We start from the raw sequence: 15,797 nt of genomic DNA on the forward strand, positions 1-15,797 counted from the left end.
TTTGCCAATGTTCCATTATGCAATCCTTTAATCCAATTTATATATTTTTCTGGTAGATTGAACTTCTTTAATACTTTAAATAAGTAATTCCACTCTACTCTGTCAAAGACTTTTTCTGCGCCTAGAGCAACAGCCACTGTTGGTTTCTTATTTCCTTGAACTGTGTGGATTAAATTAATAAGTTTGCAGACATTGTCCACTGTTCGTCTTTTCTTAATAAATCCAGTTTGATCTTGTTTTACTATTTTAGGTACACAATCGGCCAATGTTTTGTGTTTCTTCTATCTGGTTCATTACTTGATGAGATGAGGAATTAATAAATCTTTAAATGTTTTATAAAATTTTAGTAGTAGTAGTATTCTAGCTTTATACTCAGTTTTCCTAACTCTCCCTTGAATATGGGCTGACAACAAAAACATATCAATCCTTGAGTAAGTTTTGTGCCTACTCGAATAATATGAAAATTCCTTCTCTCTTGGGTGTTTCCTCCCCCATATATCCATAAGTTTCATTTCCTGCATTGATTTAACCATAAATTTGGCTACTTTATTCTTTTTACTTGTCTTTTGTCCAGTTTTATCCAACATTGGGTCCAAATTAAGGCTAAAATCCCTTCCTATCAATATATTTCCTTGTGTATCTGCATAAACTTTTGATCCTCCTCGTTAGGCGCGTATATATATTGAGCAAATTTCAAAATTCTGAGTATATCTGACACTTTATCATTGCATACCTCCCTGCTGGATCTATTATTTCCTCCTCTATTTTGATTGGTACATTTTTGTTAACTAGTATGGCTACATCTCTAGCTTTTGAATTATAGGATGCTGCCGTTACGTGTCCTACCCAGTCACTCTTTAGTTTGTTATGTTCCGTTTCAGTTAGATGCATTTCCTACACAAATGCTATATCTATTTTTTTCCTTCTTCAATAAATTTAGTAGCCTCTTCCTTTTAATTTGGTTATGTATTCCATTAATGTTTATAGTCGTATAGTTCAACATGGCTATCTTATATCTTGCATACACCTCTTCCACCTCTTTGCCACCTTCATCCCCTCTTCCCCATTTTCATCTTTTAGTTTTCTCTGATTACACTTTTTGCAGCATCAACTGATTTTGCAGTTATTCCCCCTCTACCCAGCCCTCTCCAGAAAGCACTTTTTAAAATCACATATAACAAAGCTCTCTCTCTTCTTCCCCCCCCCTTTACTCCCTTCCTTCCTTTCTCTTTTCCCTCTTTAGTTCTTTACATATACATTGTTTTTACATCTTTATATATACTTTATCGCCGTTCTTCATTCTTGTTACATCTCTTCATCTCTTCTCCTATCCTGCAAACGTTCTGTGAATTCTTGCGCTTTCTCTGGATCCGAGAACAGTCTGTTTTGCTCCCTGGGTATAAATATTTTAAACATGGCTGGATGTCTTAATATGAATTTGTAACCTTTTTTCCATAAAATCGATTTTGCTGTATTAAACTCCTTCCTCGTTAAGAGTTCAAAACTAATGTCTGGGTAAAAAAATATTTTTTGACCTTTGTATTCCAATGTTTTATTATCTTCTCTAACTTTATTCCTTGCCCGTTCCAGTATATTGTCTCTTGTCGTGTATCTCAAAAATTTTACTGATACGTATCCTGGTTTTTGATGTGCTAATGTTTCAGAGCTAATGCTCTGTGCGCCCTTTCTATTTCCATTTCTTCCTACATTTCTGTCGTTCCCTTCATGTCTGTGCCCCCTTCAGGCCCACTATTTTTATGTTGTCTCACCTACTATAATTTTCCAATATATCAATTTTCTGAGGTAACAACTCTTGTGTCTCTTTAATTTTTTTTGTCAATTTCTTCCAATTTCTCTCTTAAGTCCTTTACTTCCATTTTAACAGCCGTTTCCCACTCTTCCACATTCTCTACTCTTTTCCCTATTTCTGTCATTACCAGTTCTAACCTTTGCATTTTATCTTCTGTTCTTTTCATTTTCCTTTTAATTGCATAAAATTTTAATGATAACCATTCTTTTAGTGATCTCATTTGTTCTAAAAAAAAACTTTATCTATATTCTGTTCATCAGTTTTACCTTTTATTTCTCTTTGTCCATCAGTTTTACCTTCTATTTCTCTGTGAAGATCTTGGTTGTCTTCTTCCTCTTCTGTGTCTGTATCTGTGTATCTCTTCTTTGTGTCTGTGTCTCTTCTGTTTTTCCTGATGAGCTGCTTGTATCTCTTTGTCGGGCCTCTTCTTGCTGGGCCTCTTGTTGCTGGTCCTCCCTTGCTGGGCTGCTCGTCTGTTGTGCTTCCCTTTTTTTTTTGGATGAAGAATTTTTATTTTTCTCAACATCCCTTTTACAAGCATGTAGTTCGGTTGTCAGATTAATACTTTACGACACTCCAAAACTTCACAAAGTTTGCTCCCAAGAGGTTGTGTTTTGCTTTGGAGAACATTTCCTTTTACAATTTTTTTTTTTTTTTTTTTAAATTTTTTATTTTTCACACCATAAATCACAATAGCCATGATATACACTTTTTCTTTGTCTGTTGTGCTTCCTGACGTTGGTCTTCTTGTCGGTCATCCCTTCGTCTATCTCCCACATCTGCTTCATCGCTCCCTCTTCTGCTGCCGCCTTCGTCCTCCAGTTGAGCGCCCTGGTGTACGGTGTCCCTCAGCTGTTTGCTCTGTGACAGCCCGCTCCTCTGCTGAGCCCCCTTCCCGCCAGTGTCCTCTTTCTCCTTTGATTGCGCAGTTGCACACTTTTGTTTGGCTCCGGGAGCCATTTTTGTAGTGCACCGGCTGGTGGGTCATGACTCCGCAGGGCAAGCACTAACCTCAAGGGTTGGGCGCTCCTCGCCACCACAGCATCCTGTTCCTTCGTGCAGGTAAAGCCTTCTTCTTTCTTCTCCGGCAACTTTTCGACTTCTTTTTTTCCAGTTGTTTTTACTTTCTCCTTCTAGGAAGCTATCTTCTTTATCTTCTCTGCATCTTTATCTTATATTTCTTGTATTTTATTTTTTGTTATGCTTTGCTTTTTCCTAACTTTTTTCTTATTTTCCTGGAGAGGGCTGGTTTTTCCTACCGGCCACTACGCCATCACATGACTCCTTATCGATTGAGTTTGTTGTTGAGGAGTCTGATGGTGGAGGGGTAGCAGCTGTTCCTGAACCAGGTGGTGTGAGTCTTGTGGCAACTATACCTCTTTCCTGATAACTGCAGCGAAGACAGATCATCTGCCGGATGGTGTGGATCCTTGATGATTGCTGCTGCTCTCCAATGGCAGTGTTCCCTGCAGATGTTCTCGATGGTGGGGAGAGTTTTGCCTGTGATGTCCTGGGCTGTGTCCACTATCTTTTCCAGGGATTTATGCTCAGAGACTTATTGATCCCCGAACCAGGTTGTGATGCAGCTGGTCAGCTCTGAGCTTTAGTGAAGTGTTGTTCAAATGTGTGTCCGTTCCAGCAATCCTGCTGCATGATGTCAGTAGTTCTTTGAGAGCCACAGCCTCCTTGCCCTTTCTGGAACAGCAGCATGAGGAGTTGAGGGAGAACCACAGCAGTTTGGGCAGAACCTGTGGCGACAGAAATAAGTTGTAAATATGTTGACAAATACAAAGTTAACTTAAACTCCAAAATCATCACCATCTTCCAGTTTGGTATGAAGCTGTCAGTGCACCAGGCAGCAAGGTCCAATCAGACCAAGTGTGAACATTTCACTCCTTGTGGTTAATGGTGACTTGCTTCCACTCCTCTGACAGGCCAGTTCAACTGCACAAACTTGGAGCACGAAGATGTGCAAACCTGTGGATACGTACAAGTATGTAAAAGCACACTGCATGAGCACATGGACTGGAGAGCGCATGTCATATGCAGTTTGATCTCTACCCTTTCCTCCTCACCTCTTACCTTGGAGCCACCTCCACCCTAATACTTTCTTCACCCTCCCATATTCATCTCTTTTATCCTGTTTCTTCTTTGTTGATTCTCTGTCCCTACCCAATTCTCCCATTGTCATTTCTTTACATAATGGATAATTTATTGTAGTTGTGTGTTTTTCAGAATCAGATCTATTGTCATAAACATGTCATGAAATGAAAATGGCAATGCTGCTGCAGTTATCGATCTTAGCACGTTTCCCAAGAGTGAGCCACCCTCAGATCATGTGTTCTGTTCATGGCAACCCTTGCACTTTTCATACTCCTATCCCAGTATCCATCCTGCCCTCTCTGTGAACCAAGCCGAGATCCACCATATCTCAAGTCCATCTTCAGCCATCCATCGGTTGCTACCTCCTGTCAGCCAATCCCCTGCAGGCAGTGTGGTGGCCGCTAGCCTGGTGTTTTCAGCCTTCTCTGAAGAGATGGAAAAGTCCTGATGAAGTGTTCTCTTTATCAACCACTCCTTTTCTTCCACTGATGCTGCTCGACCTTCCTCCAGCAGGTTGTGCTCCTCCAGCAGCGCTAATACAATGTATTAATGCACTGAAATTCAAACTTGCTGCCACCAAACAGGTAATTTGTAAATAATTTCTCATTGCTACCTTCAGGAAGGAGGAACAGGAACCTGAAGACACACTCAACGTTACACAAACAGTTTCTTCCCCTCAGCCATCAAATGGAAAATGAACCTATTGACCTTTCTCTTTTTCGCACTACTTATTTTTTTTAAATCTTGTACTTACACAATTGTAATTTTGTACTAATTTTCCACTTTGTTTTGTACAATAGTGCTGCCTCAAAGCAACACATTGCATTCAAGATTCAATTTATGTAATAGTATCATATTACATAAAATTGCTTTTGCCTGCTGTAAGGCAGACAGATTCACCATCAGCAGAAATTGCCTGAAGTGCCTTTTACAGTCAGAGAAAGAGAAGCAAAGGAGAGTCCCCCTAGAATCACCGAATGTCCATAGATTCGCCTCCAGTGCTTCCGCAGCCTCCGCAGCCACACAGAGTCCAGTCCAAGCAGTTGGTAAGCCGAGCTCCAGATCCGAACCTCTGTGCCTTCGGCACCCTCTCGCATCCCTCTTCAGCCAGTCACCAGCAGTCTGCAGCCCGGCATGGGATCTCCCACAGCGGACTCCAGCAGCCCCCAGCCTCTGTGGGTTCATCGCCTCAAGTTGCCAGCAGCTTGCGTCATGCATGGCTCTTTAAGCCGCAGAGCCCCCTCACTGGTCCGCCACCATGGTCACTGTCCTGAGTTTCTCCTCAGACGGGGGATGGTCTTCCCTGTTTTCTGGTGCCCTGCACCAGTCCTCCGCTCCCCTGGAGTCTGCAACCCCTCATGGCTGTTGCTGATCACAGATGCCACCATCTTGGACGCAGACCCCACAGAACTACTGACGGCTCCTTTAACAGGCTGTTCAAGCCCGTGCGGAGCTGAGAGCAGTTGACTGGGTGGTTGGACCACGTGGGAGCACTGTTTCTCCACTCCTCGCTCCCCGCAGGTCTGCACCACCTGCAGCAGTATTGGCATTTTCATTTCATGATATGTTTATGATAATAGATCTGATTCTGAAAAACACACAACTACAATAAATTATCCCATTATGTAAAGAGATGATAAATATTAGAGATGGGGTATTTAATCGTTATAGTTAGTACAAGTAAATAAAAGTGATGTTTCAGTAGTGCAGGCAGAACTTTTTTTATGGTGTACAGTGAGGTTCAAGAGCCTGATTGCCATTGGGGGGAAATCTTTCCTTAAACACAGAAGTGCCAGCCTTTGGGCTTCTCTTCCCCTCTGCCTGAAGGCAGCTGCACTAAGAGGTGGTGATCAGGGTGATGAGGATCCTTTATGATGCTGCCTGCCTTCTTGAGGAACCCCCTCACAGCTGTCTTCAGCAGATGGGAGTCACGTGCGTGAGTTATTTTCACGTAATTACAGAGGCTTAACAAAGCAAGGTCTTGATTGCTTAAAGGTCGGTGGCAGGTGAGAGGATAGGCAGGAAAAAAGAATGCAACATGGAACAACTAAAAAATAATAAGGAAGTTTCAAAAGAAAATCAGTGCATCAGACAAACTGTGCTGGAAGTCTAAAATTGGCCAGCAAGTCTTCCTGTGGCTATTTATAAAGGTAAATGTTAAAGTTGGGTAATTAATAATGCAAAGCAAGGGGACCACAGATGGATAAAATGAGTGTTTTGCACTCAGATTCTCTACAAAAGGAAATAAGTTACATCTCAGAAAAAGCTGTACATCAGGAATGGAGGGGTGGTGGGGGGGGGGGGGTGCAAAGCTGAGATAATGACTGCCATTTAGGGAGATGAGGGAGCTGTGGACTGACAAGTTTCTATGTTCTTCATCCATGCATCTAAAAGAGGTGATGTCAATGAGATAATTAACAGATGGATTTTAATTCTCAAAAATTCCCTGGATTTGTGGAAGGTTTCAGCCAATTGGAGAACAGCACATATAATTCTTTTATTCAAAAAGGGAGCAAAACAGAACACAAGAAACTATAGACAAGTTAACTCAAAAATATTGGTAAAAGCTATTTCTGAAGACATGATTGCAGAGCACTGTGAAAAATGCAGAGAAATCAGCAAGTCTGCAAGGTTTTGTGAAAGAAAAATCATATTTGAACAACTTAGCGGAGTACTCTGAAGTCTGTTGACATGGGGAAATCGGTAGATCAAGTTTATTCTAACTGCACATATTCAAGCAGACGAAACAGCATTTCTCTGGACCTTGGTGCACATACATGAACACAATACATATTGCACATATGGATATAATTCAAAATAAATATTTTGGGATGATTTACTCCATTACAAGATACTGTTTATCAATCCCACAGGCTGCAGGAAGAAGCTATTTCCCAGCCTGGCAGTCCTGCTCCTCTACCAGCTCCTTGATGGTAACTGTGTGCTGGATGGAAGTGGTCTAATATAATTCTTTGAGCCCTATTTAAGCAATGCTCCCAGTAAATGTTAATAGTGGAAAGGGAGTCCCCAGTGACCTTCTCAATCATTTTGTTGGTCCTCCATACTGGCTTCCAGCCCGATGCTTTGCAGTGTCCATACCACGTAATGACGCAGCCAGACAGGACATTCTCAACTGTGCTCCTGCGAAAAGTTGTCACGGTGGGGGCTGATTGCCTTGCCCTCCTCAACGTCAGGAAGTGTAGACACTGCTGGTCCTTCCTGAATAATGAGGCGGTGGTGTGGGTCCAGGATAGATCGTAGTTTATATACACACCGAAGAACTTTGAGCTCTCAACGATGGAACTGTTGATATGTAGAAGTGGTCAGCCTCTGTCGTCCTGAAGTCCATAATCATCTCCTTTGTCTTGCCAACGTTGAGACACAGGCTGTTGTTCTCAGACTATTTTACAAGCCTTCCAACATGCACTGAAAAAAATTTTCTGGGAAGGTCTTGTATTTGATAAGGTCTGGCATCAAAGGTTATTGCAGTAATAAAATCTCACTGAGCAGGAGGTGTGGTGTGGAGCTGGCTAGCAGGACAGGGGAGAGAAGATTATGAACAAGCCTCGTTTTCTGAACAAGATGAAATGATTGGTATGTGCTACAGGAGTCAATGATGGGACTTCTTTTTCTAAAATTCATACAAGTGATTTTGGATGAATAAAATTATAATTAATCATCGCTAGTCTAGCATTAATTAATTTCCGAATACTATTCTGACAAATTTCCATCCAAGCTTCTTCAGCTATTTTATGTCCTAAATCTTTTTCTCATTTCAACTTATCTTTATCCCAGTCTTTTTTACTATCAATTTCTTTTAAAATACAATACAAATCAGATATATATCCCTTTTTTGGTATTGAAAGTACATATTCTTCAAAACTAGATTCAGGCAATAAAATCATATGTCGACCATATAACTGTTTTACAAAAGATCTTAATTGATAATATACAAATATAGAATTTGCACTAATACCATATTTCCTTTGTAATTCGTCAAAGGAACAAAAACAACCCTCAGAAAAACAATCAGATAATTTTTTTATTCCCTTCTTTTCCCATTGTTTCAAAGTGGCATTGGAGACCGTAAAAGGAACAAGTTGATTATTATATAATGGCAATCTTCCAGAATATCAGCTATATTTAACGCCAGAGAAATTTAAAAAAATTGGTCTTAGTAAGTTGGATTCTTGTTTTCGATGTGATCAGACAGCCAATACTTTTTTGCGTACTGTTTGGCTTTGTGATCGATAGCAACAGTTTTGGAAAGGTATTCAATCTATTTTTAACAGTTTATATAATATCCATCTTGTATTAGATCCCGATATATTTTTTATTAGGGAACATGCAATCATTAATTGATTTAGGTTTAGAGGATTATCAGATTTCATTTATCTATTTAGCTTTAGTCGTGGCTAAGAAATGTATAGCACTTACTTGGAAAGATAGAAATATACTAACTTTAGATGAGTGGTATTTGGAAATGAAATTTTGTTTGACTATGGAAAGGATATCTTTTTCAATTCAGGATAAGATGTCTTTTTATAAGTTAAAGTGGACTCCGTTTGCTAATTATATGCATTTAAGTTTGATTTAAATATATGTTTAAGCGTGATATTTTAGTATTGACAATTTTTTTTGTTGTTAGATTTTTTTTAGGTTAAGTTTTATCTCTTTTTTTGTAAGTGGGTATTTTTTTCCATATATAATATTGTTAATTTTATTAACTCTTCACTCTTTATGTTTTGGGGGGGCGAGGGTTGGACTAATTTTAAGTTAGACTATTAATATTGTTTTACAATTAATGGGGGGGGGGTTATTTTGTGTAGTTTTCTGATGTAATATTGTAATCATACCATTTTAATTTTTTAAAAATCTTTCTTTAAATGTAATTCTCTATTGTATTCATGTTATAAAATTTTAAATAAAGTCTTCAAAAAAAACAAGTGATTTTAGATATAACTAATGTTTTATTTGCTAAATACGTTATTAACACAAAGATTGGTAGGAAGACAAGTTAGCTTGAACTTGATTGAAGAAGCTTAATAATACTCCATTTTCCTGTCAAATGTAATCCACTTGCCAATCATATTTTCCAAATAGCAACACAGGTTTGATGTTTGAATTTACTGACTTTTGGCGAGATGCATGTAAATCTCTGGTGTTACTGAGTAAGTCTCTGTATGCTGCCGTGATTATATACTTATCAACAGCTACAAAGTTATTGAACATCCTTGTATCACCTGAACACAAACACCACTGCAAGATCTGTTTGTGCCACGGACAAAAACCACTTCTTGTGCTACCAGTCAAATGTGAATATTTATTTTAAATTTTACATTTTATTTAAATTTCAAATTTAAATTGATTTTTCTTTAATTTTAAATTTAGATAAACAGCATAGTAACAGGCCATTTCAGTCCATGAGCCTGAGGGACCCAATTACCGCCAATTAACCTACACCCCCAGTTCATTTCGAATGGTGGGAGGAAATCGGAGCTCCCGGGGAAAACCTACACAGACACAGGGAGTGCGTACCAACTCCTTACAAACAGTGTGGGATTTGAGCGCCAGTCCTGATCGCTGGTGTTGTTACAGCATTGCACTAATCGCTACGCCAACCGTGCCATTATTTCTTTATCTTTTTTCTCCCTTTCATACTTGCTCTCCTTTTTATTTTCAATTGTCTTAGTTATATGGTTGTGTTTTTACTGTCATGTAATTAAAAAAATGTAATATTACACAAAATTGCCATTAGCCTGCTGGAGGGCAAAGTTTCGCCATTAGCATTGCCTGAGCCCCTTATAATCGGAGAAAGAAGATCCCCTCAGTGTCATTGAGTGTCTATGGATTTGCCTCTCACGCTCCCACAGCCTCTGTAGCTGCGCAAGACTCCAGTTCATTTAATCAGCAAACCAAGCCCAGATCCATACCTTTAATATGTAACTGTGAAGCCGCAGCAAGTTAGAGATTCATTGCCTCTACCCATTAAACTCTCTATCATAGAGGTTGGTGGAGTTGGGCTGAAGGGTATAGTGGCCTTGTATCCCTGTCTGCCCCTTATAAATACTGCTGGGCTTTGCTGCCATTGGGAGCACTGGAAGCGAAGTGTATTGGTGAGGATGCTAGATCAATGCGCAGAGATTTGAAGAGTTGTGCTGAGGGGAAGGGGAAAAAGGTCCAGTAGAACATGGAAGGATTTATTTCTGTGCTGTAGCTTTCAGTTATTATCAAGCTAACATATGATTTGGGTAACCATAATGCTTTGTTCTTTAACCAGATCTTTTTAGCTCTCTTTGGCGCAACAATGTGATATCATTCCCAAGTGCATGACTTGCTAACTGAGTTTGTGAAATTGCCTCACAAGCTTTTTATTCTTATTTCAATTCTCAATAGTGAGAAGGAATCTTGTGTTCTCACCAGCTAATTAATTAATTTTTCCATTATTGTAGTAAAATATTCTGTCATTTCTGGACATTCTGTTTTGAGAGTGTATGGATTTTGCACATTTATTAATTGCATAATTTGTGGTGTGTAAGCCATGCAAGATGCTCCTGACGACTCCCTCTATGATAGGGACACAAAAAGAAGAAAGATGCCGAATTTCTGTAGCACCTTGCCTAACATCCCAAGGCACCTTTCAACGAGTGAAGTCCTACTGGAGTGTAGTTCCTTTCGTAATATGAGAACTGGCAACCAATTTCAATACCCACAAGCACTGAGGTGAGACCTATATAATGTGCTTTAATATATTGTAGTGGGGATCTCTGAACACCAGTGTAAAATCTGCTGGTCTTCAGAAACCAGAGGACATGGGTTTAAGGTGAGAGGTGAAGATTTAAGGGCGACCTGAGAGGCTGTGCTTTTTATGGAGAGTGTGGTGGGTGTGTGGATGGAGCTGTAGAAGCAGGTACAATTATGACATTTAAAAGGTATTTAGGCTGGTACCCAGATGGGAAGGGTTTAGAGGGATACAAACCAACAGGATCTAGTTTAGGTAGGCAGCATGGGCAAGTTGGGCTGGTAGGGCCTATGTTTCTGTGTTGTAGAACCCTGAGATTCAACTCGTCTGGTGGGGAGGGGGGGTGTCTTTCACAATTGGGATTGGGCTGAGGGGTTTGATCGCTTTGTATCCCTGTCAGCCCCTTACAAATACTGCTGGGCAAGAATGTAATGTTGGGAACACTAGGTGCGAAGTGTATTGGTGAGAATGCCAGATAGATGTGCTATAATTTGTAGAGTTGAGTCGAGAAGGAAGAGGAGAAAGGTTCAGTGGAACCTGGAAGGTAGTTTCTATTTAGTTCCTCATCCAAAATCATCTCCTTCAACAACACAGGTGCGGTCGGATTCTTGGTCTGGATTATGTCAAGTCAAGTTAATTGTCATCTGATTGCACAAGTACAACCTGACAAAACAGCATTCTCTGGTCCTTGATGCAAAACATGCAGACACACAACTAGACATAACACACATACAGACAAATAATACATATGCAGGACAAGCATTTTTATCTGTAAAAATAAATAAATGTTGTACAAATGAGAATCTTGGATGGTTAATGTGAGCTATTCCTTTGGTCGTTCAGCATTCTCACTGCCCGAGGGAAGAAGCTGTACCTCCATCTGGCAGCAGTGGATCTGATGCTCCTAAAGCTCTTTCCTGATGAGAGCTGCTGAAAGATAGTGTGCAGGGTGGAAAGGGTCTTCATTAATTTTGTCCGCTCTCTAGATACAACAATCCTAGTAGATCACATCCATGGGTGGGGTGGGGGGGGGTGGGGGGTGAGGAAGACTCCAGTGATCCTCTCTGCCACTTTTACCCTGTGGATTGACCTCCGATCTATTTTTTTGCAGCAACCTTACCACACTGTGATGCTGCCGGACAGAACTGTCTCGATAGAGGTCCTATAGAAGGTTGACGTAATAGTAGCCTGTACCCTTGCCCGCTTCAGTCTTCTCAGGAATTGAAGTCACTGTTGCGCCTTCCTGACAAGTGAGGAGATGTTGAGTGTCCACGATAGGTCACTAGTTAAGTGACTGCCAAGGAAGTGCTTGGATCTTTGGATTGGAACTTGAACCCAAATTAGTGATGGTACCATGCCACTCAAAAATGTTTTGTATCAGGGAGACCTTATAGAGGAGAGATTTCAAGGGGTTAAGATCTGATTGGGCATTAGCCAAACAATTTTCTTTTTGAGACACGAGACCATAGATGCTGTAAACTCGAGCAAAACAAACTCCCAGAAGAACTCGAGAACCTATCAACTTCTGCTTTAAATATACCAATATGACAAAGTAGATGTTGAATGAGAATCTTGAACAAGGGGAGATGGTTGAAAAATGAGGGGGCGGTTACTTAAAACAGAGTTGTGAGAATTTATTCTCACCAAGGATACTGAATGTCAGGAATCTTCCATCCCAAATGATGTGGCAGCGAGGATCTTGAGGGAATTTAAGGAGGAAGTAGGAAAATTTTGATAGATCAGAGAATGAGGGCTAGGGGATACTGACGAAGAAGAGGAGATAACATGTGGGACAGATTGGCTATTATGGGACAAATGTGTAGGCTTTGGAAAGGTACCAACCAGATTATCCAGGATGTTACCTGGTTTAGAGGGTAGGAGAAACAAGGAGAGGTTGAATGAACTTGGGTTGTTTTCTCTGGAACATTGGAGACTAATAGGAACATTATAAAATTATGAGAAGCATTAAAAAGGAAGAAAGTTAGAATCTTTTTCCCAGGGTAAAAGTATCATATATGTGGGACATTCATTTTACATGAGAGGAGGAATCTTTGGGAAGGGGTCTTAGAAATGTGATTACAGCAGATTTGTTTTCTCCTGAAGGTCTGGAACTGATCAGAAGCAGGGAGTCTGCAGAGGGCCTGGGCTAGGTTGGGAGAATGGGCAAGTTTTTTTTAGTGGTAAGTGAGTGGAATGGACCACCAGGAGGTGTGGTGAAACCAGATACAATTGTAGCATTTAAACAACGTCTAGACTGGCACATGAAAATATGATTCACCTGCAAGCGACAGAATTTTACCTTGACTTCGGCATCGTGTTCAGCGTGGATAAGGCGGGCTGAAGGACCTGCTCCTGTGTTTTACTGTTTCATTGTACTGAATGCTGGAATAAGCTCAAGGGACAGGGTTCCCTTTTACTACTATTTTCTTCTGCTTCCACGTACCTGCATTGACTTGAAATTTATCTTTTCAGTAATTTGGGGAAGGGTGGGGGGAGGAGAGAACTGCAGGGAGTAGGGGGATGGTGAAGTGAGCCTGTTCCTGTTTGAACCAATTAGGATCAGTGGTTGATATCTGGATGTGTGCATAATGGCCTTGTATTATAGATTGCTGGTTCTATAAGCAGTCTCCAGAGTCTGTGCTGGGTTAGTTTTGATATTCAAACACACGCCTGATTAAATGATGCTCTGCTGTATAGGCTAACTGTGCCATCTTGATGAATAAAACAATTTCACACTGAGCCTCTGTTCCAGCAAATGCATTCAATCTTAAAAATGGGTACCATTATACATTTTAAGTATTAAAGGCAAGCAACGTGTTTAATCTGATTTCGTGCACTGGCTTATTCTGTTTCTATGAACTTTGACCTGAATATTATATGTATTAGTTTTCACCATAAAGTATTCACTTGCTGAGGAGTAGAACAGGGAAGGCAGATGTGGATGTTGGAAGATTATTCATTTCCTGGAGGGATATGAAGTAGAGAATGTTTTGCCAGAGGTTATTACTGAAGATAATTTTGTTGAATATTTCGTGAAGATAAAGCTCGCAGAGATTTGGGAAGGGGGTCTCAGAAATGTGATTACAGCAGATATTTTTTCCTCTGAAGGGCTTGAACTGTTCGGAGTCTGCAGAGGGATTTGGATAGGTTGGGAGAATGGGCAAAGAAGTGGGAGATGGTGTATGGTCATACCCCTTGGTACAAAAAATAAACAAGTTAATGAACTTAGAGATATTGTCCATTGTTTGTCTTTTCTTAATAAATCCAGTTTCGTCGAGTTTTACTATTTTTGGTACACAGACAGCCAATCTGTTTGCTCATAGTTTTGCTATTATCTGATTCCACCTGCATTGAATTCGCCCATCGTTATTGAATGAAGATCTACTGGGACCAATGCCTGAAGAGGGCGCACAAAATCAGTGAACCAGTGCGGACTCGAAAGGCCAACATGTCCTGTTTCCGCTCCGCAAATGGTTATATGGTTATATAAGTGGGAAAAGCTTCAAAAGGACAAGAGTCCAAGTGCAGGATTCCTTAAAGGTCAACTTAATGGTACATCTAGTCTTTCAACCGTCAGCAGACTTTGCTAGTGTTAGGTAATGCTGACCTGATTAGCAGTGTGGTTGCACATTGCTGGGCATAGTTCATTTTTCAGGATCTAGGTGTAGCTATCCTGGTATCCTTGAGCCCATTTGCTTGCTGAGTCCTTTTGAAGGCTTGAGAGTCGATCACATTGGTAGTTCTGGAGTTGCCTGACTGGATAAGAACAGATTCCCTCCCTTGAAGGACTCTGGTCAACATGTAGGTTTTGCAACAATCCATTTGATTTGCAATCATAATACAGTTTAAGTCAATAGTAAGGAAGGTAAATGCAATGTTAGCATTCATTTTGAGAGGATTAGAATATAAAAACAAAAATGTCATGCTGAGGCTTTGAAGGTTTTGGTCAGATCACATGTGGGGTACTGTGATAAGTAAAAACACACTGCTGGAGAAACTCAGCAAGTCAAACAGTGTCCTTTATAGAGCAAAGGAAAAAAATATATAACTGATGTTTCAGGCTTGAGCCCTTCATAAAGGTATGGAAAAATGTCAGCAGGCGTCCGAATAAAAGAGTAAGCTGGGGGTGTGGTCGCAAAGGCAGGAGATAATAGGTGGAGAAAGGAGGAAGGGGACAGCAGCAAGCAAGGGGAGGAGGGATGGCTAAGTGAATAGAGAGGGAAGGGGGGAAGAGAGCAGGTTAGCAGAAAGTGGAAAAGTGGATATTCATCCCAACTGAGTAGAGAGTGCCCAGACGGGAAATCAAGTAGTGTTCCTCCAATTTACCGAGAGTGTTGGTGGGATTGTACATGAGGCCATGGACAGACATGAGAATGGAAGTGTGACACACAACTGAAATGGTTGGCTTCTGGGAGGTCCCTGTCACGGATGTGGAGGAGTGATGGTGCTCAGCAAAGCGATCTGTTTAGGGCCCCAGGTGGTGGTGAGGGGAGGAGGTGTGGGCGCAAGTGTTGCACCTCCTGCAACCACAGGGGAAGGTGCCGGAGGGGCGATTGGTGGGGAGAGATGAGTTCACAAGGGAGTCATGGAGGGTGTAATCCCTATAAAAGGCAGAGAGGGGAATATGTGTCTGGTGGTGAAATCCTGTTGTAAAGGCTGTAAATACCCAAGGACAATATGTTGGATGCAGAGGCTGGTGGGGCGGTAGGTGAGGACAAGGGGAATCCTGAGTTTGTGTCTGGGGGCAGAGGAGGCCAGGGCAGATGAGTGAGAAATGGAGGAGATGTGGATGAGGGCTGAGTTGATGATGGTGGAGGGGAAGCCACATTTTTGGAAGAAGGCAGACATTTCGGAAGATCTGGACTGGAAGACCTCATCTTGGAAACAAATGAGGTGGAGATGAGAGAAATTGAGAGAAGGGGATGGAATCTTTGCAGATGACAGGGTGTGAGGAAGTGTAGTCAAGGTAGTTGTGATGTCAGTGAAAAGCTTGTCTACCAAGATGGAGACATCTCCCAGGAAGGGGAGAGTGTTGTCAGAGATGTACCAGATTAGTTTAACATCATGGTGGAAGTTGGCCATGAAGTGAATGAAGTTGAAAAGCTCATCACAGGTGCATGAGGTAGCCCCAATGTAGTCGTC

The 15,797-nt window shown here is 41.0% G+C and overlaps 1 protein-coding gene across 6 annotated transcripts in view; it reads left to right on the forward strand.

Annotated features, from left to right (window-relative positions):
* LOC138741297 (polycomb protein SCMH1-like) overlaps window positions 1-15,797 on the forward strand; it is a 154,697-nt gene that overhangs the window by 55,948 nt on the left and 82,952 nt on the right. Inside the window, exon 1 of one of the 6 annotated variants that reach the window (XM_069895143.1) lies at window positions 10,551-10,636. The exons of the other annotated variants lie outside the window; for them this stretch is intronic. The gene's annotated coding sequence lies outside the window, so the exon portion shown is untranslated. Of the gene's footprint in view, window positions 1-10,550; window positions 10,637-15,797 lie in introns of those variants that run through there. 6 annotated transcript variants of the gene reach the window in all.

Source organism: Narcine bancroftii, chromosome 8 (genome assembly GCF_036971445.1).
Source record: "Narcine bancroftii isolate sNarBan1 chromosome 8, sNarBan1.hap1, whole genome shotgun sequence".
NCBI lineage: Eukaryota > Metazoa > Chordata > Chondrichthyes > Torpediniformes > Narcinidae > Narcine > Narcine bancroftii.